We start from the raw sequence: 27,422 nt of genomic DNA, 5'->3' as shown, positions 1-27,422 counted from the left end.
TAACACGGCTGAAAATCATCATCTATTAATGGCGTTCCCGCTCCTGCCCGCTCCCGTTGATTTTTATTCCCGTCCCGTCCCAATCACGGGATCCATAAAATTTTGACTCCCATCCCGCGGGAATCCCGACAAATGTCATCCTCTAATGCACACACACACCCCCATGCACACCAGTCTCTGGTACACGTACACACACGTACACACACGTACACACACCAGGTGGGCTGAGGTTGAAACTAGCGGGGCAGTGCGGCTGCAGCATCGGGCAGATCACCGTGCTGCAGCCTAGATTGCATTAGATTAGATTAGATCACTGCAGCTGTGAACGTTCATGTAAATTAACTCTGTTGTTTACACATGATTGATGTTCATTCTGTTGAGATGACCTTTGACCCCATAGTTCAGGTGTTACAGTGAAATGTGTGACCAGTTAGATTCTCTTGTTTCCTGTGTTCAGCATTAGTGGTGGTGACTAGTGGTGACAGTGTCCAGAAGAAGAGTGTGCAGGTCAACAGTGGGAGTTCCTCCAGGTCAGCTCCTCCTGTCCAATCACGTTATGATATCAGCTGAAGGATGGATCGTGGTTAAGCTAACGTGAACAATTTCTGTCCTGAACGTGACTTTTTGAGACAGGAACTTTTTGAAACATCAGTCATTTTCACTTTCCTCCTTATTTTTCTTCTTCTTTTTGTGCTTGTACTTCTTCTTATTTGTTTCCATCCCTGTAGTTTGTTCACAGGTGACTCCCTGTAACCCTGAAGCATCATGCTTTTCAGGTTTCACTTCAGGTTTGCCGAGAAGTTTATGGGAAATGGTGTGACTTGCTGTGTGTGTGTACGTGATTGTGTGTGTGTACATGTACATATATATGTGTGCTTATAAGAAGCTGTAGAACAGAGACGGAGCACTTGTTCTGAACCTCATCTCTGGTAAGTACCTGAACTGTTGGTTCCACTAAGTGTTTGTTGCAGTGTTGAATGTCAGTTAACATCTTTCTCAATAAATAGTCACCTGTAAAATATCAATAATAGATTGTATTGATACCAATTCTATTATTGATTGAGCGTATGGCTGTGATTCGTTATCACCTCCTGTAGATTTTCTGTGTACAGCACAGTCGGCCTCTACAGGTTTACTTTGTAACTCTGAGTCTCTGAACAGACAGATGATGTTGTTAGAGGCTGTAAGTTGATCTGACAGATGATCATTAAATCCACAGGCTGCTGGTTTTACTGGTGCGGTGTGAGCATAACACCACAGATGTTATGTAGAGTGAGGAAGAATGAGTTTAGAAGCCTGAGTGAGAAAGACTTTTGGTGGCTGAGCTTAACCTACTATTTTCAGTGTTGAGGTGGTAATTTTATTATGTGTTCAGTGTTTCCCCTAGAATATTTTTTAGGCCTGGTGGTACCCAAGGAAAAATCCTGAACAGACGAGGCGCGTGGGACTGCACGCACCTCCCTCTATTAAATATAAAAGGAAGCCCACATCAGGGTCCGACGTTAACGTTTTTTCCTACTTGTCCTGTCGGGCAAGTACTTCTCAAATCTACTTGCCCCGTCTAAATTCTTACTTGCCCTACCTAAGAAGTTTTTTTCTGGCTGTGTGGTCCATACTTTCGCTCATGACTTATATCTTACTAAAATCCTTCCTGTTGACTGTATACACAGTATGCACTACACACAACACTTGCCTGATCACAGAAAATTAATATTAGAAAGGACCAATTTAAAAAAGCATTTTTAAGATGAAAATGTTGGCCTTTTGAAAACTATGTCCATCTATATGCTCTCAATACTTGGTTGTGGCCATTTGACTTGAACTACTGGAAATAGCCCAGACCTTTCCATGTTATTCTAGTTTATTGAGATGCCCCAGTAAAACTCAAGGATGAGGGACATTGAAACAACAGCGACAGGGAAGCAGCCAATCATCTAATAGCTGTATAGTTCGGTTGAAGCACCGTCTCCACGTGTGTTTATTGACAACAGGGTTATAACCTAAAAAGGACCCGTCAGCTCGTCGGTATGGTAACTAAACGGTAACAGGTGACTGTTGCTGCGTGCGTCTGCCCCGAGTCTGAAACAGCGGCAGCCTTAATGAAGCAGTGTCAGGCCGCTCACCGTCACTGAAACGCTCCATGAAATCACCGATTAGAGTTGACAGTCGGTCGTAAAGAGACATTAGTCAGTAGTCAGTTCATTAAGCTGAAATGCGTCCTACTACATTGTGCAAGTGGTTAATTATACTTTATGTAGCTATTGTAATAAGTGCTCCTGTATTGATAAACTGTTCTTTTTAATGATATTATTAAAGTCGATGAGAACAAATGGAGCCACATTTAATACAGTCCTGGAGGGCCAGTTTAAAGAATATTCTACTTCGTGTGGCAGCTCAAAACATTAGGGGTCAGCTGACCAGCTATGACTCACTTCTACAGGTCTACCATAGAAAGTATACTTACCTTCTCCATGCTGGTCTGGTACGGTCACACAACCTCACAGGACAAGACTCGGCTGGAGAAAGTAGTGCGTCGAGCCTCTAGGATTATGGGTTGTAGCAGCCTGCCTACACTTACATCACTTTACTCAACCAGACTCGGTACCAGTAAGGCCAACAAAATCATAACAGACCACTTTCACCCGGCACATTATCTCTTTAATCTCCTCCCATCAGCCAGGAGATACAGAAGCATTAACTCTTTGAGTGCTAGCCCTTTTATAAAATGGTCAGTGCCGTGTGCCAGCGTTTCGGGCCATTTTGAGTAATATTTCAAGACCCACAGAACATTTTGTACTATGACTCTGAAAACACCAAATAGCTCAAAGGAAAGAGGAGACTCTCTATGTAACTAGGGAGAAAACCATTTGTTTGTACCTTGTTCCATTCTTGGTAGATCTTAAGTTGAATACAGCCTGGTTGCACCAAAAAGACCACTTTTTTTCTAGAAAGCTGAGAAAAATGCATTTTTGTGAAAGAGAGTCTCTCAAAAAAAATAGTGATTTATCCGTTTTATTTTTGGCTTCAAAAACATGTAAGACATCTGAAAATTTCATTTAACATGTTTTTTCATTGTACAATAAAATAAATAAATAAATAAATACATCTAAAATACAATAATCACAACATTTTAGAGCTTCCAGGGATCAGCAAAGGCTACATAAACAAAACCAAATACATAAATAAAACATAATAAATAAATAAAACAGTTTACTTTGCATAGCTGGCTCTGCTGTGGTACAGCGTGTTGCATTCCCCAACATGTAAGGGGACATTACAGACTTTGCAATAGTACCTTGTCTCATTCCGGAGCCCCTTTCTAATGCAAACCCTGCATCTCCTAGCTGGTTGCTTCTTCCTCAGGGTGGGCGGGTACTGAAAAAGCTGATGGCCTGAAAAGTTGGCATCCAGCCTGCTCTGAGGATCTGTCATATATGGGGCCCTAGGAGTACTGTGCATCAGTGATGCTCCTACTTCTCCTCCTGCTGCATCCCCTCCTACTTCTTCTCCTGCATCCTTTCCTACTTCTCCTCCTGCTGCATCCCCTCCTACTTCTTCTCCTGCATCCTTTCCTACTTCTCCTCCTGCTGCATCCCCTCCTGCATCCTCTCCTACTTCTCCTACATTCTCTTTTGTTTCCCCTCCTGCTTCTTCACCTGCTCCCCCTGTTCCTTCCTCACCCTCACCACATTCCAGACTGGTCCATGACTTGACAACACTTAGAATAAATGAGAGGAAAGTGCTGCAGTTTACCTGGGGGTTCTTAGCTTTGTAGATAATGAATGCATTAAACAAACATATCTCAAAAAGATAGGTGACAAATTTCTTTGTCCACTTGGCTGACTTACGAAAGACTGGATAATAGACAAGGTTCTGGTCCAATTTGTCAACCCCGTTCATTGACCTGTTGTAAGCAACAATGCAGGCTGGCTTCTGCTGTGGAACTTTCTCTTTCTGGCCTCTCTGCCATACCTCAACCTGTTCCATTTTGTTCTGGTGGAGACTTGTGACCATTTTGATAATTTTTTTGTCCCGCCATGCCAAAACCATTACTTTCTCATTGTGGCGGACAATGGTTTCCCCAATTCCCAGGTCCGAATTAGAAATGTCCCGAATGACTGGAGGTTCCCCCCTGTTTTTTCTAAGTGTCCCACAGACATGAGTGTTCACATGAAGTAGTCGCTCACACAGTGCAACACTGTTGTAAAAGTTGTCCATAAATAATCTATAGCCATGACCGGCTAAACGATCAAGAAGGGAAACAACTGTGTCTCCTAGTGCTGCTGGCTCTCCACAATAAGGCTTCATGTTGAAGCAGTATCCAGTCTTGGAATCACACAGAATGTATGATTTGATACCGTATTTTACGGGTTTCTGTGGATTGTAAACTTTAAAGGCTAGCCGCCCACGCCACAAAAGCATGCCTTCATCAATACAAATATTAGCATGTGGTTGATATAGCTCTCTGAATTTGGAGACTACATAGGCTAGGACGGGGCGGACCTTATGCAGCTTGTCAGTACCGTCAAATGATTCATTATCACTGAAGTGCAAAAATCTCCAGATGAGTTGAAACCTGTTGCGTGACATGCACCTGTTGAAGTAAGGCGTGGCTAATAACTCATCAGTACACCAGTACATCTTAAGGCTGGGCTTGCGGACGACACCAGCGAGGAAATAAAGCCCAAAGAAAGTTTTTAGCTCAGGCACAGCGACAGGTTTCCATGCATGCATTCTGGATTGTGGGACACTAGCACTGACTGTCCGGATGCACTGCTCTGCATATCGGTTTGTCTGCTCGACTATGTCCTGGAGCAGTTCATCGGTCAAGAAGAGCTTCACAAAGTCAACTGGCAGGTCAGAGTCAAGAGCAGCAGCACCATTGATAGGTCCAGGCGTGGCAGTGAATGGGATGTTGTTAGGCTCAAACTCTGTGTCATACCACTCAGGATCTGAATGGCTTCCACAGGACCCACCACGCCCACGCCCACGCCCACGTCCACGTCCACGTCCTCTGCTGCTTGCATGTCCCCTGGCACTGGCTGTCCCTCTATTCAATGTTCGACCTGTAAATTATATAAATACAATTACAATAGAATAATTATTTTGTGTGTGTGGCTGAGATTAGTGCTGGGCCTGGTGTGATGTGTAGAAAACTTATTCTTGTTCTCACCTCTTTTCCTGCCAACAGATGGTATTGCAGTACTAGGTGTGGACTGCTCTTCTCTCAACTCTGCTTCTGAAATCACAGGAACGCATGGGTGTTGGTTTTGTTTGATAAATTTGGCTGAATGAGATCAAATAGGCTATCCCTTTATTCGTCCCACAACGGGGAAATCAATGGATTCCTACTAACCTCTTGCATTTTGGGAGGGAGAACAAGCTCTGCTCCGCTCACTCGGCAGCCATTCCTCAGAGTCTGGGTCTGAAATGTCCGTCTCTGAAGTATCGTCGGCGTCGCTGTATTCCACGACTTGAGGAGCGGATCTCTTTGATCTGTTACTCCGGCGGGAACACGGGAGGGAGACGTCATGGCGTTCTTCAGCCTCTTTGCTGGACGCGGCCGCGGCAGGCGACTCACCGCGCGGATCTCTCGGCTTGTCGTCACTAATTTCGGGGTCGGTTTCAGACAGCAATCGATTCTTTACACAAAAGTTTAACATTTCTTCTAGTGTGCGCTGGCGAAACTGGCCCCCTGACTCCGCCATCCGCTTTCGCTTTCGCTTCGGCATTTTAGTGCTGCTGATATAGATCAGTTTACCTTTCCTGCCTCCTCCGATCACTTTTTCCAGGCTCTGCCCATCGTTTTTCTCTTGAAATGTACACTTTTTATCCCTGCACCGATCGCGCTCGTCTTCTCCTTCTCCTTCACTTCTTGCTCTGATCTACAGTCTTCTTCGTTCTACACATCCCAGAAGCCCCAAAATTACCCACAGTGTGCGCAACAGCGCCCCCATTTACCAGCCGCAGAAAAGTGCATTTGACGTATATATACGTCAATGGCACTCAAGCGTTGGATTTTGATTGACGTATATATACGTCAATGGCACTCAATGAGTTAAAAGTAAAACATCACGCTTCAGAGACAGCACCTACTTCCAAGCTATTATACTCATGAACTTACACTGATTTGCACTAAGCACTACGCACTTTTTCTGCACTTTGCACTTAATGCTGAACATGATGCTGCTGGGTAGGCTACTGTCCTTCGTACTTTATATTCTTCTGCCAGTCTGTATTTTGTATGTGTTTGTATGGTGTTGTGGTGGTCATTGTATGTTTCTGAGAGCAAACCAAGACAAATTCCTATCAAAGGAACTGAGTTAGAAACGGAGTTACTACATGGTAAAAGTAATTAATTACCAGGAAAAATACGTTACTTAAAAAAAAAAAATACATATACAGTAAATATGTCAAATTACTTAGACTTCTCTCCCTAACCCCCTTTATCTGCAATTAACTTGCTCAGACAGTTAGGCCTACTGTAGCCTACTCCTCCACACAGGCCGGCTCTGCAAAGTGCTGTATCGCTCCACCATCAGCTGTTTGGATCAGCGGCGTGTGGAAGAGGTGGAGTGGTAAACGGCTTTTTGTCCGAACAGTTGATTAATTGAAAATAATGTATATAACCTACAATGAAAGAGGAACTGAGCAGGATTTTCCCATGGCTATGCTACATTTTTTACCTGCTCCATTTATTGATTTCTCGCTGGCTTCATTGTAAACAAACGCACATGGCTGATGTGTGAGGTCTCATTGACCAGCGGACAGGCAGTGTCTTGTGCGTCATTCAAAATTTTAGCGGTAGCCTGTAGCAAACCACTGACAGTTTACGTGCATTGATGACCCCCCCCCCAGCACAGAGCCCGACTTGCAGCCGGACGTGTGGACTCGACAAGGAGCAGAGGAGACTCTGGACACACGGCAGGGAAGCAGCAGCCAAATTTCAGTTTCTGGGAACGAGCACCAGGAGCAATGTGGCAGTCAACAGGCAGACCGTTGCTCCCTTCTTCTCTGGTTTTGCTCATTCTGCTTGTCGCCTGCAATGGCAGTTATCAGAGCAACCCCCGCATCAGCCGGGAGATTAAGGTGAATAAGGTGTCAGCCTCTATTGACGAGTACCCCACCACCATTACGGAGTACCAAGGTAAGCTCCACTACGAGACGCCTCGCTTCAGGGCCTCGGCCGAAGTTGTGATGCCACCAGTGCCCCGCTTTGAAACCTGGGTGGTGGGCTGGATCCAAGCTTGTACCGAGATGATGTTGTACAACACCTATGGGGATATCGCAATGTAAGCGTACAGACGACACAGCCAGACTTTTAATTTTTGTTCAGTGTGTGTGTATGTAGAACATCTGGTCCACAACTCCTCCTCTCACTCTGTCCTCCACCGTCCGTCCACTGCTGCAGGTCCAGCTGGGAGATACCGGCGCTGCGAGACGGTCGGGTCAGGGCCATCAGTAACTCGGATGGCAAGAGCTACCCATGGTATGGCATCACCACCGACACAGACCGACCCGCCTGACTGTCAGCATGGCCAACAACTTAAGCACCGATGTGTCCTGGGCCGTCCGCGACAGCGATACACCTACACTGACCCGCAGCACCAGGGACCAGAGCTTCACCACCTGGCTGGTGGCCATCAATTTACTGACCAAGGTGGGATTAAGAAAGAAACACACACACAGACACACACACACACAAGACAACAAGACAAGAAACAAGTTTGTTTTTACAGTACATGTGTCAAACTCAGATAAATCACAATGAAATCACAGAATTACCAATAATTTTGTGCACCATGTGAATGGAGAAGACTGGCTGCACATCTGTAGACACTCTGCACCTGCAGCACACACACACTGACTTGAATGTAACCAGCTTTTACTTTCTGGTGTAAAGTTACAAAACACCTCATCACCGTTTCCAACTCTGCTGAATATAACCCCTGCAAAGGCTCTTGGTTGTAAGGACCTTAAAAGTCAGTCCAAATTAGCCGCGTTTCCACTGCAGGAGTTCCATGTCATGGTACCACTTTTCAGGGCCGACCTGAGTCCCTCCCCCCAGGCAGGGACTCCGTTCAGCCCCGTAAAGGTTCCTCTAAACAGCCCTGGGAACGCGCCTATTGTGTAACTAAATGCCCACAGTGTGATGTTCTCTCTTTTATGTGTTATTATTCTGGAGAAGCTTTGCTTTTTTCATCGTCGATTATTTAGTAGATAACAGGAAAACAGCACACCTGTCTGTGCTGTGTTGACTGTTGACTGCAGAAATGAATGTTCAGGGGTTAGAAACATATCAAGATCCTCATTATTCAGGGTCTGTTTTTAATCATTCAAGATGCACATTAAATACATCTAATAGCAGTAGAGCACATATTGAATAAATGGATGAAGCTTTATATAGTAGTGGTTGGTGTTTATTTAGTGCTGCTCTCCTCCTCCAGGAGCTTATCGTGTTGCAGACAGTGCGGCAGCGGACGCAGCTGTACATCTCCGTGGACCCTAACAAGCCTCTGGGCTCGCGAGCTCGATTGATGGGTCCTCGATACCAGGAGCAACCGCAAATCCTCGACGACAAGGAGCCCATTCCTCCTGAAGCGCTGGTGGGGCCGAATGCCAACGAAGCCCAAGAGCTAATATGGAGGTGGCCCCGCAGCTACTAGAGGGCCCCAAGAGCAACTACAGTAACAACAAAAAATAAATAAAAATATATATATTTTTTTGCATTTACGAGTTATAATTTCTATATGATCAAAGATATATCATTGTACAAAAAACACAATTTTATGTCAATAGAGTGCTACTGCTGATGTAGCTATTCCTATTGCCTCTCTTTAATGGTCTGTATTATCTGCCCTGACCCCTCAGACACCTGGGATGGAGAGTCATGTCAGTGTAGGGAGGGTTTGTTGTGTTTCAGGCCCAGAGGTTCGTGTGCTGGAGAGATGGGACCAACATGTGCCAGCCTGAGGGAACCACCGAAGGGAGGGCTAAGTCTAAACCACAGCCACTCCACACCTGTTTTTGACCAATAAGAATTAACACACATAGTGCGAAGTATTGAAAATGAATGTAACGCCTTTGTCTGGAGCAGATGACAGAGAATTCCTGCTCTCTTGGGATGGTGGTTGCAGCTAACTGCTGCAGACTGCGATTTCCTGAACAGGAGAGTTATTTGTATCTGATGCCTTTGATGATCCAATTTAATAAATAGTTAACCGGAACGTCGTTGTTTGTCCTCTCTTGGAATAAACGAACACGCATCATGCAGTTTTCCTGTTTTTTCAACCTGACAATACTCAATAAAAATATCCTCAGAATGTGACAGCAGGTCCCCAGCTAGAAATTTTTTGTTCTAAAAACATTCTGACAATGTTACCTATAATGTTGTTAGAATGTTTTTAGCGGGAAGTTTTCTTTAAGTTCCCAGAACGTTCTGGAGGAATGTTCTCTAAAAACATCCTAAGAATATTTTGTGATAACCATCTTAAAATGTTGAATGAAAATGTTGCTATAACATTATACGCTACTGTTTTAATGGTGTTCTTAGTGGGAAGTTTTCTTTAAGTTCACAGAACGTTCTGGAGGAACGTTCTCTAAAAACATCCCAAGAATGATTTTTGATAACTTTCTTACAATGTTACAAATGAAAACATTGCTACAACATTATGCCCAAATATTCTTGCAAAGGGTTACAGCTGAAAGTTTTTAATGTTTCCAGAATGACAATACTTAGGGACTCAATAACATGCTTTGAAAAAAAAAAAATCCACAAAGGTAATGTTGTAACATTTCATTAAAATATTTAAACATTGAAATATGACATCATCATTCAATTTCAAGATTACACTTTCCTAACAGACCACTAGGATCACTGAGAATTTACCTAATAATAGAACTGGACTACAAGCCCATGTTAATGTTTGACAACATTAATTTATTTAAAACATTTTTTGATCTACTTCAATAAGCAATGCAAAAGTACAAGGTCATCTACTGTATGATTTGAACCATTTAAAATATCAATCACAAGGAAAAAACCCTAACCCAAAAATACAAAGAAAAGGTGTGTGTTCACTGTTCATGTGTCAGAATCCTCTGACAGCAGTGTGGGGCTCACACACTGCAGGACAGGAGTCTTCCTCTGTGACAGATGGTCCAGTTGCCTTAAATCACCACCTGCATTATGACAAAAAAAATCATAAAATCATGATTGTTTCGGCTTCATTAGATGTCTTTGGGTTATCCTGTAAATTACAGACCATTAATAATGAAGTTAATACCAGAAATAACCAGTTATATCAGCAATATAAGTAAAGTAGATAAAAAGTGAGGTATGGTATAGTGGTAGTGATACAATGTCTAGTAATTACTATACTATTTACTACTATATACAGGATTCCAAAAAACTTGTTAAAGGGATAGTTCAACATTTTGGCAAATTGGCCCATTGCCATAATCCCTATAGTCATAGCAGTAGGTTTGTTGCCTTTAATTGTCGGTGCAAGCTATTTTTAGAACGGCGGAGCAGAGCCGTGAGCTGCTCAGAGCTACGCTACGGAGGCTCATGGGATTTCTTGGTTTCCCTCATCAAATTCATCAAATACACAATCCAACAACTCCAAAACGCTCTGGTGGACAAGCTGGTGAACATTCACCACGCTATGAGATAATAACACAACGTTACCACACAGAGTTGTTTTAGAGGTAAATTAATGCAAAACTGCTGATGCACGTTGCCTTCAGGGACAGTTTTTCATCAAGCAGTCTCTGCATTTCCCTCTAAAACAACTCTGTGTGGTAACATTGTGTTATTATCTCATAGCGTGGTGGAGTTGTTGGATTGCGTATTTGATGAGTTTGATGAGGGAAACCAAGAAATCCCATGAGCCTCTTTAGCGTAGCTCTGAGCAGCTCACGGCTCTGCTCCGCCGTTCTAAAAATAGCTTGCACCGACAATTAAAGGTAACGAACCTACTGCTATGACTATAGGGATTATGGCGATGGGCCAGTTTGCCAAAATGTTGAACTATCCCTTTAAGTCCGGTGGTAGGGTGGCACCAGCAGCCCACCAGCAGCCCACCGGTGCCCAAGCGTGTTTTTTGTGACAGGGGACTGACCCTGACCATTGACTGATGGCAGGACCCTATAGGTAACAGATACATTAATGGAGTAATTAGGGCCACGGGCAATCGCACCGGGCACTGGTCCCAACAGCTATGAAATGGCTGCAGGGACCAGTGCCTGGGCGAAAACACCTCAACCTGGGGTAACACAACACAGACACACAACCAGACACACAACCATAACAGTAGTGTGGATTTTTTCTTCCATAATATTATTATTATTTTTCATCTTCCGGACGATTTTCGATTCGCTACTAGTACAAATTATATATCAAAACATGCGGTTCGATCAGGATCGGTGTGCTATTACTTTTCTCAACAGTTTACGAATTTTTCGCGACATAAGTCGCGAAAAACTGCGCAAAGATTTGCATTGAAGTCAATGGGACGGGCGGAAAAAAAAAGAGCGAAAAAGACCAATCATTGGAGTCTACTGCTCAGGCATACTTTCACCTAGAGACTTCATTTAAACTTTAAACAGTAGACACAAGTCTTGTGTATTGGCGTATTACTTCACGTTTTGATAGGTCATATAGTTTTTGATCAATCCCTGATCAATGACCATGATCATTTTTGGAGAAATTATGAGATTATAATGGGTGTGTATTGCACGGAATGTTCGTGTCAGAGCACGTGACATCATCAGTTAGAGTGGGAGAGATGCCAGAAAAACTCCAGATTTTTTCTCTTTCCAAACTCCAAACGGCCACAATTTACACTCTACACACATAATTTCCGCCACGTTTGTAGACGAGCTCATCCTCGATCTCTTAATCTGCTCAAAATATCAGAGAGACTTACAGAATTTAAACTCTGAGCCTCTAAATGCGGCCACGTAGTCTCTGCTCCTCATTGAGTCCAATACAAATATTTTCTGAGAGAAGCAGAACGGCTTGATGTTTTAAAACTGCCAGCGTCGCCAAAATATTTACTGTAGAAACACCAAATCGTACCAAAATTTTCAGTAAGTCCTTAGAGCAACGTTGATCTGTGTTTTGTTCTGATAGGAGTTACCGTTTTCTCACCCTAAGCCTAAATGTGAGACCGGTGCAGAGGCAGAAAATGGCTCTTTTTCTCCACGTTTCTGTCTGTCTCAGCCTGCAGGGGGCCCCTATCGCCGTGGTAACCTCTTTGATCCTCAGGCCAGAGCTCGTTAACTTCATAAACAATCCACCTGGCGCTCGTTTAAATGTTTATAAACACAGACACAGCTAAATCAGACTGACACAGGATGCAGCTACTAACTAACTACAACACACACACAGACTCTAGAGCCAGCTTCATGTGATTACAGTTACACACACACACACACAAACACACACACACCTTCATGTGATTAAAACACAGTAAACGTGCAACAGAATTTAAACTTAAACCATTAGTCTAGTACGAAGAGGGGGGTATCATGCACCCCCCGGAAATATACTTCTAACCAGTGTTTCTAGATTGGAAAAAATGTGTAGAAAATGATGAGCTATGTTAAAAAGTTGTCAGAATGTCCCATGTATCATTTTTATGCAAATTAGTGCCGCCATTATCGAAAAAACCTAATTTCACTATATCTCAGCCAATATTGCAGATATCTGAACAAATAAGGTGTCTAGACCCATGTTTTGGGGGTCAGAGATCACAATAAAACTATTCATAAAGTGATCACATGTTGGTGGCATGCTAGTAAGCAAACCTAACCCTTTTACCAATTACAAGACGCCAATATTGGAGATACCAAATAAGGTGTCTAGACAGAGGTTGTTGTGTGTTTAACCAAGGTTTATTTGGATCCACTCCACTTGCGTTTCTGAACTCAAGTGCATTCACCTTCTCACCGTCAAGAAAAATAAAGATCTCAACTGCTTTGACACAACCCCACATCACCTACTACACAGAAAGCATCAACTTGGCCATCAACATGACCACGGAAGAACATCTCCCACACAACTGTGCAGATGTGGCAGCAAGAGACGTCAGGCTCCAACCAGACTTACAAGCACAACCACTGCAGACACCAGACCTCACCCCCTTCACAGACTGTTGCTGCTACAAAGGTGAACAAGGAACGTTGCTTCCTACGCTGTTGTGAAACAGACAGGAAATGAACATGAAGTGCTAGAACAAAGAGTCATCCCACAACCAGCATCAGCACAATTGGCCGAAGTACTAGCACTGACCAGAGCCTTGCAGCTCAGTGAAGGACAAAGAGTTAACATCTACACTGACTCAGCCTACGCCCATGGAGCTGTACATGTTGATGGACCACAGTGGGTGAGAAGAAGCTTCCTCACACAGCAAACACCCCGGTGAAACACAAAGAACAACTAGAGGAGTTGATCAAAGCCATACTCCTCCCACAGAAAGTAGCAGTGATGAAATGCAAAGGACACCAGAAAAACTCTTCCACCATCGCTAAAGGAAATGAAGCTGCCGACGCTGCAGCCAAGAAAGCAGGAGGATATCAAGGACAAATGCTGACAGTCGTGGTTGCACCACTCCCAGAACTGACTAATGACGACATTAAAGACATGCAAGACAAAGCTGGAGCGTACGAAAAGAAAATGGCGAAAATCTGTGCAGACACTAAACTCTCATGGGTCGACGCCTTGCCTGTGGTCCTTATGTCAATGAGAAATTCTCCTCATGGCAAAACACATTGGACACCCCATGAACTGCAGCCTTGTCCAAGGAACATCTTCCTCCTCCCTACCAGATGCCCTTGTTGGCTGAGGAAGAGGAGCAGATGGTGCCAGACATGGATATTGATTTGGAGTGTGAGCTTAAACTCCATTCCCTTTCCTAATTTGTTCACACCTAGTAGGTGTGAAAGGAGGGATTGTTAGGATAAATTCAATTTAGACCCTGATGATCACCACTGATATACATGTATATTTCAGACATTGATTACTACCTCTGATCTATCCTCTAGTTAGACACTGATTATTACCTCCAATCTATCTGCTGTTTTAACAAACACATACTACCTTATTGATTAAGAAACACGTACCATTAGAAACACATTGAATAACACAGACATTACACAACACTTAACCCTGATCTATGTGAACACAGAAGACATTGTGCATTAAATGTACCTCTCTTACCCCTCTCCTATAGACTAACCCTTTACTGAACTGTGGAAACTACAACTGAGAAAACATTAATTGAGTTACAACTGAGAAAACATTAATTGAGTTACAACCGGGAGAGTTGCTGCGTCCTGTGGAGCATGACCAGGGAAGAGTATGAGGCTAGGTCAGAAGGTCAGGACGTCAGGAGTGCTTCCATATGTCAAGTGTTTCCACAGATTCACGTATCAATAATCCCAGTTGATTTTACTTTATTAGAATAATTACGTACTAACCATCCTAGTTGATTATATCTTATTAGACTAATTAACTACATTATTAAGCTTTCTAAAGAAATATATCTTCTATGTTGATCATTCATTAGGCAGAAAAACCAAAGTTGTTCAAGCAAGCCTTACAGCTTTGGTCGTTGCTTTCTTTCCCTGATCACTCACGTCCACATACTTTTCCTGTGAGAAACTGCTAAGCTTAGACACTCTCAAGGTTAAAAGGGTAACTTCAGGCCGTACTTCATTAATAGAGCTATTCATTCTGGTCTCCCTTAGTAACAGATTTAAGAGCATCCAGTCTTCAGTAACAGATTTATGAGCATCCAGGCTGGGAAAATGATACATACAGGGAACAAGACGTAGGCAGGTGCCCTTGGAGAGATAGGAGAGCAGGCTCTTGGTCACGGGAGACCAGAGGCAGAGTAGGGAGGAATTCTCTCTGTTTTTTCAGGTTGCTGGAAGATGGATGTTCGTGTGCCAAGAGGTTGGGACCAACCTGTGCACCAACGAAGGGAGGAACTAAGTCTAAAACCGCAGTTCCTCCCCATCAGTTTTAACCAATAGAAATTAATTACCACACACATAGTGCGAATAATATTAAGAGCTTTGTCACGTTTTCTCGTCATTCTTCTCTGGGCGGGTGATTGCAGCTAACTGCTTGCAGACTGCGATTTCCTTAACAGTGAAGATCCTTGTACAAGTCTTTTGATGATCCAACTTTAATAAATGGTCAACTAGAACGTCGTTGTCTGTCCTCTCTCAAATCAACGAACACGCATTTGTTGGTTTCCTCTTTTTTAACGCAACAGAAAGAAAGGAAACAAAGTAATTCATGCCTGATAAATACAACGAAATACCATTAAATTAGAATACAATCAATCTTTTAAGTTCATTATCCATAAACACATCAAACCATATGATTCTCGTTAAACTTAGGCATGTAAAAATACTTGAAACTTAAACATTGACCTTAACCTTAATGCGTTGAAATAAGTTTAGATTTACTTACAATGAGATGAAGTCAAACACGCATGGCAAACTCAGGTGAGCACCACCAGCACACACACACACAGAGTCTGGAGACAAAGGAAAAGGGGGAAGGCCTCAACTGGGCCTCTATTTGTAAAGTGGGAGGAACAGTGGGAGGTGCTCACATCTCCATCTTTGGAGATCTCAGCCTTGGACTTTGTGACATCCAGAGTCCAGAGCTTCTCTGTAGCTTCTCCTCCATGTTGCTCCACAAAGAAGATCCTGAGATGGAGACGCCATCACTGCTGCTGCTGTAACGCCTAAAATACACTGGATGCGGAACGACTCCGAAACGGGTCCGCTACGGAATGGCTGCGTACTCTGACTCCGTCAACTCACACCGGTTCCGTCCGTGATGTTGATTGTTGCGGCTCTGCCGCACAGCGGGAACACGTGATCTCGCGATAAAGCGGGTTGTAGTTTCCATAAAGTGAACCATAAAATCAAAAACAATTAATTTAATCCAGAGGAGTAGTACAGAAACAACTTGGTGCTGACCTGACTTGATTTTACAGTCACTATCTCCTTGTCCATGGTGTAAACTGGGTGAAATTATGTCTGAAAACCTCCGAGCTGCTGACTTCAGGCCGGTCACTGCCCATTACAACGTTTTCAAGGTGTAAAGCAGAAAATATGCTCCGCTGTAAACATGGTGTATTTTATTTTGAAAATTAACCGGGTGTTTTATTTTGTAATTTGCCCACGATTTCCTGTCATACACGACCTGCTCTGTGCTGCTTGATGCGCCGTGCTCCGGCGTCCGGCAAAAATAGAAGCTCTGCGTATCTTTTGCGAGGGCTGCCGGATGCCGGTGCCGTTCCGGACCCACGACGCAGCGGACCCGGAGTCGGTGGACGCTGCCACGGTGATTATAATTAATGCGTATCGGCTCCGCCGCCGTACCGGAGCCGTTTCGGAGTCGTTCCGCATCCAGTGTATTTTAGGCGTGACTCTTCATTCTCTTTTTTTCTTTTTTTTTCTTTAAAGCAGATGTAAGTGATATATTTGTGTTAATATAAGTCTTAAATAGTTATATCTTCCGACAGCAATCACTTACATAGAGTGTTTGGTCTGAAACACGGGTCTGTCAGTCACTCTGCTCTGCTCTGAGCCGAGGAGAAAACATTTATCGTATCCTACAGTTTTTATCCAATGAGGAGAGAGAACGGCATGAAGGGCTGTGTGTGCAGCCAAGGGACGCCGTGAATGTGGTGACGTAGGGACGAGGACTGTTATGGTGCGTTCAAGGCAACTCGTAACTCGTGTTTTTCCGACCTGTGAAGTCGTACCAGTTCGATCTGGTACGAGTTCATGGGTCAGAAGTTACGAGTGGCCGTTATAGTGACTTTCACAGGTAAAACAGGTCGGAGAAACACGAGTGGGTTGCCTGGAACGCTACAAAGTCGTAAGTTGTGACTTGAAGCTGTAATTTACGGTTTCAAAAGCCTACCTGGAACGCAGCATTAGCGAAAACGACCGGATCGCTTACTTCTGCTTTAACTCTTCATACTCTCGTGTGAACAGACTCTTAATGAGACCAGGACGGAGCAGAGCCACTTCCCCTCAGTCCTTCTATTAGATCACTGCAGCTAAGGACGTTCATGTGTACTATATTAACTCCTCTGTTGTTTACACATGATTAACGTTCATTCTGTTGAAATGACCTTTGACCCCATAGTTCAGAACCAGTGTCAGGTGTTACAGTGAAATGTGTGACCTGTCAGTTTCTCCTGTTTCCTGTGTTCAGCATTAGTTTGGTGACAGTGTCCAGAAGAAGAGTGTGTAGTTCAACAGTGGGAGCTCCTCCTGTCCAATCACGTTATGATATCAGTTGAAGGTGGATCGTGGTGAAGGCTGTGAACGATGTTTGTCCTGAGGTAAACATTTCTAATACCCACAGTGACTGTTAGTTCTGTGTTCATCAGGAAGTCACACAGTCAAGAGCTCAGACAGTTTCAGCAGCAGTGTTTCCTGTTGTGATTATTCAGTTACCATGGCAACCATCAGACCACTAACATCCGGTGGGTATTGTATTTGTCCTTAAACACAACATGATTTGACACGGTCAACATTCAATAAAAGCCGCATGTGGTTAAAATACAGGCATGATGGTGACTCATCAAATCATAACAGATCGTTGACTTCAAATCTGTGGAAGATACAGAAACTTTACTTTCAGCTTTGCAGAGACAGGATTCTGGGAAATGGGTGTGACTTCCTGTGCGTCTGTGTAGACGGACAGATGCGCATATAAGGAACTGTAGAACAGAGACAGAGCAGTGTTTCTGAACCTCGTCTCTGGTAAGTACATGAACTCACTGAGCTGTTGGTTCCACTCTGCTTGTTTCAGTGTCAAATGTCAGTTTACATCTTCCTCATTAAGTAGCCACCTGTAAAATACAAATGATAGATTTTATTGATACCAATGGCATTATTGATTGTGCTTATGTTATTTGTTATCACGTCCTGTAGATTTTCTGTGTGCAGCACAGTCGGCCTCTACAGGTTTACTTTTTAACTCTGAGTCTCTGAACACTGAACAGACAGATATGATGTTGTTAGTGGCTGTAAGGACGGATAGATCCACAGTCTGCTGGTTTTACTGGTGCAGTGTGAGTGTGTCGACAGACGTTATCTCTTGTTAGATCCCCGGTATTAAGCCCCTATTACTAAGGCCTTTACTGGACCAGCTCTCCGTTTAAAGGGTAATTTCTCAAGTTCTAATGGTCACGGACCAGAGTAGAAATTCTAGAGAATGTTTAAGCTGGTGATGAGGAAACTCGCCTAGCTTCTGACTGCCTTCATCCTGACGTCTATCCCACTTCCCCAAGCCACAAGCCCTGGTAGAGCAGCCCCCCCACCCAGGATTAGTCACCTGACACGCCTGTTAAAGGGATAGTTCACCCAAAATGGAAATTTCACTCATTATCTACTCCCCCTCATGTGGACTAAGGGCTGGGAGAAGTTTCAGAGTCCTCCGTGGCTTCTCTGAGTTACAGGGGGTCTCGGCGTAGCAGTGCATGTCCATATGACGGTTGCAAATGGATACCAATTGTCTTCGTAACAAAAAGACACACCAAAAAAGCTTCCGCTACAAACAAGCTTGAAAAATAGACTTATTTAATTTTTTTTGGGACAATTTCCATCAGGCCAAGCTGTAACATAATTATATGATAGTTGTGTTCAGATGGTTGATCATGCGATCAAAAGTCCTATAAGCGCCGTTACGCACGCCGCACCTCTCTCGTCCGGTGCGCTCCTCTCCTCTCCTCCCTCTCCAGTACCTGGCTGCTCAGCTCTGGGAGCAGGACTGAGAGACGTCACCGCTGCCTTCACTCCGTCTTGATCCCTCTGGTCATCTCCTCATCTTCTCTTCAATTCATCTGTTCTCTTCTTGTTTTACCAACCACATTTACTTTCTCATAGATAGTCTCCCACTTTTCTTCTGCTACAGCTCGACAATATGTTTATTTGCCCGTCTCTATTAATCCATTGGATCAAATTTTCATTCTGTCTTTGTGGTCATCCAGCTCTCTGTCCACACTCTCCATGGCAGAAACGATTACAACGCGCAAAACACTCATTTAAATAATGCGGTTTGCGCATGTTGTCATTTAGCGGGTTACTCTTAGTAGATCAACAGGGAAAAATCGGAGAAACCTCAGGGTGAGCAACAGAGGAGGGATCCCTCACCCAGGACGGACAGACGTGCAATAGATGTTGTTACAGACAAGAAAACAGTTTGAGAATGTGGGAAACATGGAAATGTTAACAACAGCTGAAGAAGGAAGCTTCTGGTAGGCAAGGGAGACAGGGAGAGCAGACCAGCTTAATGGGAGGACTGGATGGCAGACTGGTTCATGGGAAGAGAGGACAGACCAGCTTAATGGGAGGGCTGGATGGCAGACTGGTTCATAGGAAGGGAGAGCAGACCAGCTTAATGGGAGGACTGGATGGCAGACTGGTTCATGGGAAGAGAGGACAGACCAGCTTAATGGGAGGGCTGGATGGCAGACTGGTATGGCAAGCCGTTTGAGCATTTATTCCATATCCTTGATATCAGGCTTCAGTGTCATTCACTAGTTTGACTACTATCAGCACTAGTTGGATACCTGGCCACACTAGTTAGACATTTTGTCCAACTAGTTGAACAAAGAGTCTTACTAGTCACTCTTTTTCAGCAACTAGTGACACTTTTGTCAAGCTAGTAACAACATAAGCCTTACTAGTGAAGCCAGAAGCCACACTAGTGGCACCAAAATACAAACTATACAGCATTTTGACAGACTTGTGGCCCTCTGGGCTCAACTAGCAATGCTCAAAGTCTTACTAGTGAACTAGTGAGCTGCAAAAGTGCTGACTAGCTAACTAGTAGCGACAATTCACCTCACTAGTTTGCTAGTAAGCTCAAGTTATTTACACAAGTTACACTTGTAAGAGCCAAAATCATCACTAGTGTGACTAGATAGCGATTTGCCCCTTACTAGTTAAACTAGGAAAAGTCTCCTTGACCATACTAGTTAACTAGTGGGGCTTAAAATGTTTACTAGTTGAACTAGAGGAAGCTGAAATGCTCACTAGTTCAACTAGTAACACCTTATTGAGCTCACTAGTTAACTAGTGGGGCTTAAATGTTTACTAGTTGAACTAGTGACACTGACATGCGCACTAGTCACACATGTAACACATCTTTTGACCTCACTAGTTAACTAGCAGAGCTAGACTTATTTCTAGTTGAACTAGTGGAAGCAAAAATGTCAACTAGTCACACTAGTAACACCAAATGGTAATTAGGGGGCGGAATATGATTATAAATGGTTGAATCTTACTGGTTCTCCAACATGAATGCCACCTAGGGGAGCTTAACCCTTTAAAGCCTGAGGAACTTTTAATCCTCTGGTCCTGTTGCATATCTCCTGCTCCAGTTTTTAGCCGCAATTTTTAACATCACACCATGTCAAATTAAAAACAGGTATAATAGTTTTTTTTCTCTGTTACGTAGGGTTAGGTGTCTTCCAATGAATGATGTGTAATTGCATCAATATTTTTATTATCAAACCCTTTCATGGCCTATTTTAGTAAGGGGCTGCTATCTGTCATAAAAAATGTTGAAAAACGGCTTTCAATCAAAAAATGTAAAAATAATTAAATAAATAGTGTCATTTTTTCCAACTATCATGAAAAAAGGCATGTCTGCCTTTGAACAGTGCTGACATTGATTTGTTTGCTTATAGTTTGCTGGAGCATTTCTTTTCCATTTCATATGGCCATATAGCTACCGTTCCGTTTCTTGTGACATGTTGGTTAAAAGGCATGATCATGTGACTTTGTGCACAAAAACATGACATCATGATACATATGGCTAGAGAAGAGTTGAAAGACCATCATATGTTTTACCGGACCTCAATTGACCAAGGGAAAGTGGTAGACTAATCTGATATTTTAGTTGGAGTTTTGAAAAAAGCCAGGTAAACTAGTGTTACTAGTGCTACTAGTGGCACTAGTAACACTTGCAACTGCTAGATTACTGTTACTAGTGCTACTAGTGGCACTAGTAACACTTGCAACTAGTAAACTAGTGTTACTAGTGCTACTAGTGGCACTAGTAACATTTGCAACTAGTAAACTAGTGTTACTAGTGCTACTAGTGGCACTAGTAACACTTGCAACTGCTAGACTACTGTTACTAGTGCTACTAGTGGCACTAGTAACACTTGCAACTGCTAAACTACTGTTACTAGTGCTACTAGTGGCACTAGTAACACTTGCAACTGCTAGACTACTGTTACTAGTGCTACTAGTGGCACTAGTAACACTTGCAACTGCTAGACTACTGTTACCAGTGCTACTAGTGGCACTAGTAACATTTGCAACTAGTAAACTAGTGTTACTAGTGCTACTAGTGGCACTAGTAACATTTGCAACTAGTAAACTAGTGTCTCTAGTGCTACTAGTGGCACTAGTAACACTTGCAACTGCTAGACTACTGTTACTAGTGCTACTAGTGGCACTAGTAACACTTGCAACTGCTAGACTACTGTTACTAGTGCTACTAGTGGCACTAGTAACACTTGCAACTGCTAAACTACTGTTACTAGTGCTACTAGTGGCACTAGTAACATTTGCAACTAGTAAACTAGTGTTACTAGTGCTACTAGTGGCACTAGTAACACTTGCAACTGCTAAACTACTGTTACTAGTGCTACTAGTGGCACTAGTAACATTTGCAACTAGTAAACTAGTGTCTCTAGTGCTACTAGTGGCACTAGTAACACTTGCAACTGCTAGACTACTGTTACTAGTGCTACTAGTGGCACTAGTAACACTTGCAACTGCTAGACTACTGTTACTAGTGCTACTAGTGGCACTAGTAACACTTGCAACTGCTAAACTACTGTTACTAGTGCTACTAGTGGCACTAGTAACACTTGCAACTGCTAGACTACTGTTACTAGTGCTACTAGTGGCACTAGTAACACTTGCAACTGCTAAACTACTGTTACTAGTGCTACTAGTGGCACTAGTAACATTTGCAACTAGTAAACTAGTGTTACTAGTGCTACTAGTGGCACTAGTAACACTTGCAACTGCTAGACTACTGTTACTAGTGCTACTAGTGGCACTAGTAACACTTGCAACTGCTAGACTACTGTTACTAGTGCTACTAACTGCTAGACTACTGTTACTAGTGCTACTAGTGGCACTAGTAACACTTGCAACTGCTAAACTACTGTTACTAGTGCTACTAGTGGCACTAGTAACACTTGCAACTGCTAGACTACTGTTACTAGTGCTACTAGTGGCACTAGTAACACTTGCAACTGCTAAACTACTGTTACTAGTGCTACTAGTGGCACTAGTAACATTTGCAACTAGTAAACTAGTGTTACTAGTGCTACTAGTGGCACTAGTAACACTTGCAACTGCTAGACTACTGTTACTAGTGCTACTAGTGGCACTAGTAACACTTGCAACTGCTAGACTACTGTTACTAGGGCTACTAGTGGCACTAGTAACACTTGCAACTGCTAGACTACTGTTACTAGTGCTACTAGTGGCACTAGTAACACTTGCAACTGCTAAACTACTGTTACTAGTGCTACTAGTGGCACTAGTAACATTTGCAACTAGTAAACTAGTGTTATAGTGCTACTAGTGGCACTAGTAACATTTGCAACTAGTAAACTACTGTTACTAGTGCTACTAGTGGCACTAGTAACATTTGCAACTAGCAAACTATTGTCACTAGTGCTACTAGTGGCACTAGTAACACTTGCAACTGGTAAACTACTGTTACTAGTGCTACTAGTTGACCATTTGCAGTAATACGACTAGTGTCACCTCTAGTCGTAGGGGTCGTAGGTCTACGACTGGAAACCTGAAAAGGCGGCACCTGTGCTGTTATTCTACTGAAGTCAAGCCAGCCCACACTTTGAAATCTTTGGTCAAGCCAGCCCACACGTTGTTCTACGGCACATTACGGCAAAAGCTAGAAAGTGTCCGTGAAATAAAAGCGATGACCCCGGCCCGCAACGACTGACGTCGTATTTCATAATAAAATCCAGCCTTTCAAAATAAAAGCCTTAAACAATGCATTTGTGTAGCCTACATTTAGACTACAGTATCATTTCGAAGAAAAAAAAACTGCTAGTTATTACTGTACCATTCCACTTCAGATTGATACTGCTCGACCTAAAGATGACATCCAAAAAAAATCAGACAAATCTGATGTGGAATTTCAGAATAAAAGCCCTCTGAAATATCATATTTTTGAAGTTTGTGTATATTTACAGTATTGTTCTAAAAAAAAATGCTAGTTATTACTGTACCATTCCACTTCAGACTGATACTACTCGACCTGAAGAAGGCATCAATAAAAAATCAGACCAATTATATGTGGATTTCAGAATAAAAGCACTCTGAAATGTCATATTTTTGAAGTTTTTGTGTATAGTAGCATTGAAAAAAACTGCTAGTAATTACTGCACCATTCCACTTCAGATTGATACTACTCGACCTAAAGATGGCATCCTGAAAGAATCAGACCAGTCTGATGTGGAATTTCAGAATAAATCTCTTTTAAATGGTCAATTTTTGAAGTGCTTTGTGTACATTTACACTAGCATTTAAAAAGAACTGCTACTTATTCTGAAATTCTACATCAGATTGGTCTGATTTTTTATGGATGTCATCTTCAGGTCGAGTACTATCAGTCTGAAGTAGAATCGTACAGTAATAACTAGCAGTTTTTAAGATTTTAACATTTTTAACAATTTTAGCAGTAGCAGGCTGCCCTCTTGTGGACAAAAAATTAAACAGCAATCATTAAACAAAGTGATTTGCTACACATACATTACAGTATACTGACAAACACCAACTCAATCCACATCATATTTAGTAGGACAAGCTGCCAGAGAACTGGATGTAAGAAAGATGGCAAAACCTCTGTAACTCAATAGTTAATGTAATTTAATCATGTTAATCAGTTAGCCTAATCATGAATGTTAATCATGAGATCACCTACACAAGCCCATTAAAGCCTGAACTAACGGAGGGCCATCTACTGATGGAAGTTGGAACAGTGGCTGGGGAGTTTCAACTTGAGGAAACAGGTGAGAGCCACAGGGTATGTTGAGGTGACAGCTTCAACTACAAGTTTTTTCATCAGCTGCTCCCACCTGCGCTAGTGACACTACTTTACCAGTTGCAGTAGTTCTACTAGTGTCACTAGTGCCACTAGTAGCGCTAGTGACACTAGTTTACCAGTTGCAGTAGTTCTACTAGTGTCACTAGTAGCGCTAGTGACACTAGTTTACCAGTTGCAATAGTCCTACTAGTGTCACTAGTGTCACTAGTAGCGCTAGTGACACTAGTTTACCAGTTGCAATAGTTCTACTAGTGTCACTAGTGTCACTAGTAGCGCTAGTGACACTAGTTTACCAGTTGCAGTAGTTCTACTAGTGTCACTAGTAGCGCTAGTGACACTAGTTTACCAGTTGCAATAGTTCTACTAGTGTCACTAGTAGCGCTAGTGACACTAGTTTACCAGTTGCAATAGTTCTACTAGTGTCACTAGTGCCACTAGTAGCGCTAGTGACACTAGTTTACCAGTTGCAATAGTCCTACTAGTGTCACTAGTGTCACTAGTAGCGCTAGTGACACTAGTTTACCAGTTGCAGTAGTTCTACTAGTGTCACTAGTGCCACTAGTAGCGCTAGTGACACTAGTTTACCAGTTGCAGTAGTTCTACTAGTGTCACTAGTAGCGCTAGTGACACTAGTTTACCAGTTGCAATAGTCCTACTAGTGTCACTAGTGTCACTAGTAGCGCTAGTGACACTAGTTTACCAGTTGCAATAGTTCTACTAGTGTCACTAGTAGCGCTAGTGACACTAGTTTACCAGTTGCAGTAGTTCTACTAGTGTCACTAGTGCCACTAGTAGCGCTAGTGACATTAGTTTACCAGTTGCAATAGTTCTACTAGTGTCACTAGTAGCGCTAGTGACACTAGTTTACCAGTTGCAGTAGTTCTACTAGTGTCACTAGTGCCACTAGTAGCGCTAGTGACACTAGTTTACCAGTTGCAGTAGTTCTACTAGTGTCACTAGTGCCACTAGTAGCGCTAGTGACACTAGTTTACCAGTTGCAATAGTTCTACTAGTGTCACTAGTAGCGCTAGTGACACTAGTTTACCAGTTGCAGTAGTTCTACTAGTGTCACTAGTAGCGCTAGTGACACTAGTTTACCAGTTGCAATAGTTCTACTAGTGTCACTAGTAGCGCTAGTGACACTAGTTTACCAGTTGCAGTAGTTCTACTAGTGTCACTAGTAGCGCTAGTGACACTAGTTTACCAGTTGCAGTAGTTCTACTAGTGTCACTAGTAGCGCTAGTGACACTAGTTTACCAGTTGCAATAGTTCTACTAGTGTCACTAGTAGCGCTAGTGACACTAGTTTACCAGTTGCAATAGTTCTACTAGTGTCACTAGTGCCACTAGTAGCGCTAGTGACACTAGTTTACCAGTTGCAATAGTCCTACTAGTGTCACTAGTGTCACTAGTAGCGCTAGTGACACTAGTTTACCAGTTGCAGTAGTTCTACTAGTGTCACTAGTGCCACTAGTAGCGCTAGTGACACTAGTTTACCAGTTGCAGTAGTTCTACTAGTGTCACTAGTAGCGCTAGTGACACTAGTTTACCAGTTGCAATAGTCCTACTAGTGTCACTAGTGTCACTAGTAGCGCTAGTGACACTAGTTTACCAGTTGCAATAGTTCTACTAGTGTCACTAGTGTCACTAGTAGCGCTAGTGACACTAGTTTACCAGTTGCAGTAGTTCTACTAGTGTCACTAGTAGCGCTAGTGACACTAGTTTACCAGTTGCAATAGTTCTACTAGTGTCACTAGTAGCGCTAGTGACACTAGTTTACCAGTTGCAATAGTTCTACTAGTGTCACTAGTGCCACTAGTAGCGCTAGTGACACTAGTTTACCAGTTGCAATAGTTCTACTAGTGTCACTAGTAGCGCTAGTGACACTAGTTTACCAGTTGCAGTAGTTCTACTAGTGTCACTAGTGCCACTAGTAGCGCTAGTGACACTAGTTTACCAGTTGCAGTAGTTCTACTAGTGTCACTAGTGCCACTAGTAGCGCTAGTGACACTAGTTTACCAGTTGCAATAGTTCTACTAGTGTCACTAGTAGCGCTAGTGACACTAGTTTACCAGTTGCAGTAGTTCTACTAGTGTCACTAGTAGCGCTAGTGACACTAGTTTACCATTTGCAATAGTTCTACTAGTGTCACTAGTGTCACTAGTAGCGCTAGTGACACTAGTTTACCAGTTGCAGTAGTTCTACTAGTGTCACTAGTAGCGCTAGTGACACTAGTTTACCAGTTGCAATAGTTCTACTAGTGTCACTAGTGCCACTAGTAGCGCTAGTGACACTAGTTTACCAGTTGCAATAGTTCTACTAGTGTCACTAGTGCCACTAGTAGCGCTAGTGACACTAGTTTACCAGTTGCAATAGTTCTACTAGTGTCACTAGTGTCACTAGTAGCGCTAGTGACACTAGTTTACCAGTTGCAGTAGTTCTACTAGTGTCACTAGTAGCGCTAGTGACACTAGTTTACCAGTTGCAATAGTCCTACTAGTGTCACTAGTGTCACTAGTAGCGCTAGTGACACTAGTTTACCAGTTGCAGTAGTTCTACTAGTGTCACTAGTAGCGCTAGTGACACTAGTTTACCAGTTGCAGTAGTTCTACTAGTGTCACTAGTAGCGCTAGTGACACTAGTTTACCAGTTGCAGTAGTTCTACTAGTGTCACTAGTGCTACTAGCATAAACCATTATGAACTTATGGACCAAAGTTATTTTACATTGAATTTTACAGTTTTTTGTTTAGAAAAAGGTAAAAATGCAACTTTGAGGCATAATCTCTCCAAAATGATACTAGAAATTTGCTTAATAATGACTGAGGAAGTAGTCTGGGTGGTCCTGAGGTTAATTGTAGCCTACCATTGTCTGAATTTATGGGCCAAAGTGATGTTACAATAGTATTAGAGCTTTTCTGGTTCAAAACAAACCAAAACAAGACAACTTCGAGGCTTAATTTCTCCAAAATGTATTTTGAAAATTGATTTATTTTGAAAACTGACTGTATTCTCTCGACTCGTGTTTCTTTGTGTGACTTCTTGTCAGGATTGAAGTGATCGCTCGCGGCTGTCAATGTTCTCATAGTGCAACACCTGCTTGGATTTATTTTTTAATCTCCACTATCGCTATGACTTTGAAGTTTATCATGATTGAAAACAGACCATATGCAGTGCACAGTAACTGAAGAAACCTAATAGGCCACCAGTACCAGTTTAATAAATACTCATGGTATGTTAAATGATATCAGCTGCATATTAATGTTTTTCT

At 42.7% G+C, this 27,422-nt stretch overlaps 1 pseudogene; it reads left to right on the top strand.

Annotated features, from left to right (window-relative positions):
• Positions 1–6,950: 6,950 nt before the first annotated feature.
• Positions 6,951–8,666, top strand: LOC146960093 (protein FAM78B-like; annotated as a pseudogene).
• Positions 8,667–27,422: the final 18,756 nt, after the last annotated feature.

This window comes from Trachurus japonicus, unplaced genomic scaffold, assembly GCF_045865225.1.
Source record: "Trachurus japonicus isolate A0001 unplaced genomic scaffold, Traja_1.0 AP030723.1".
In the NCBI taxonomy this organism is placed as follows: Eukaryota; Metazoa; Chordata; class Actinopteri; order Carangiformes; family Carangidae; genus Trachurus; species Trachurus japonicus.
This window is presented reverse-complemented; position numbering and strand designations above follow the sequence as displayed.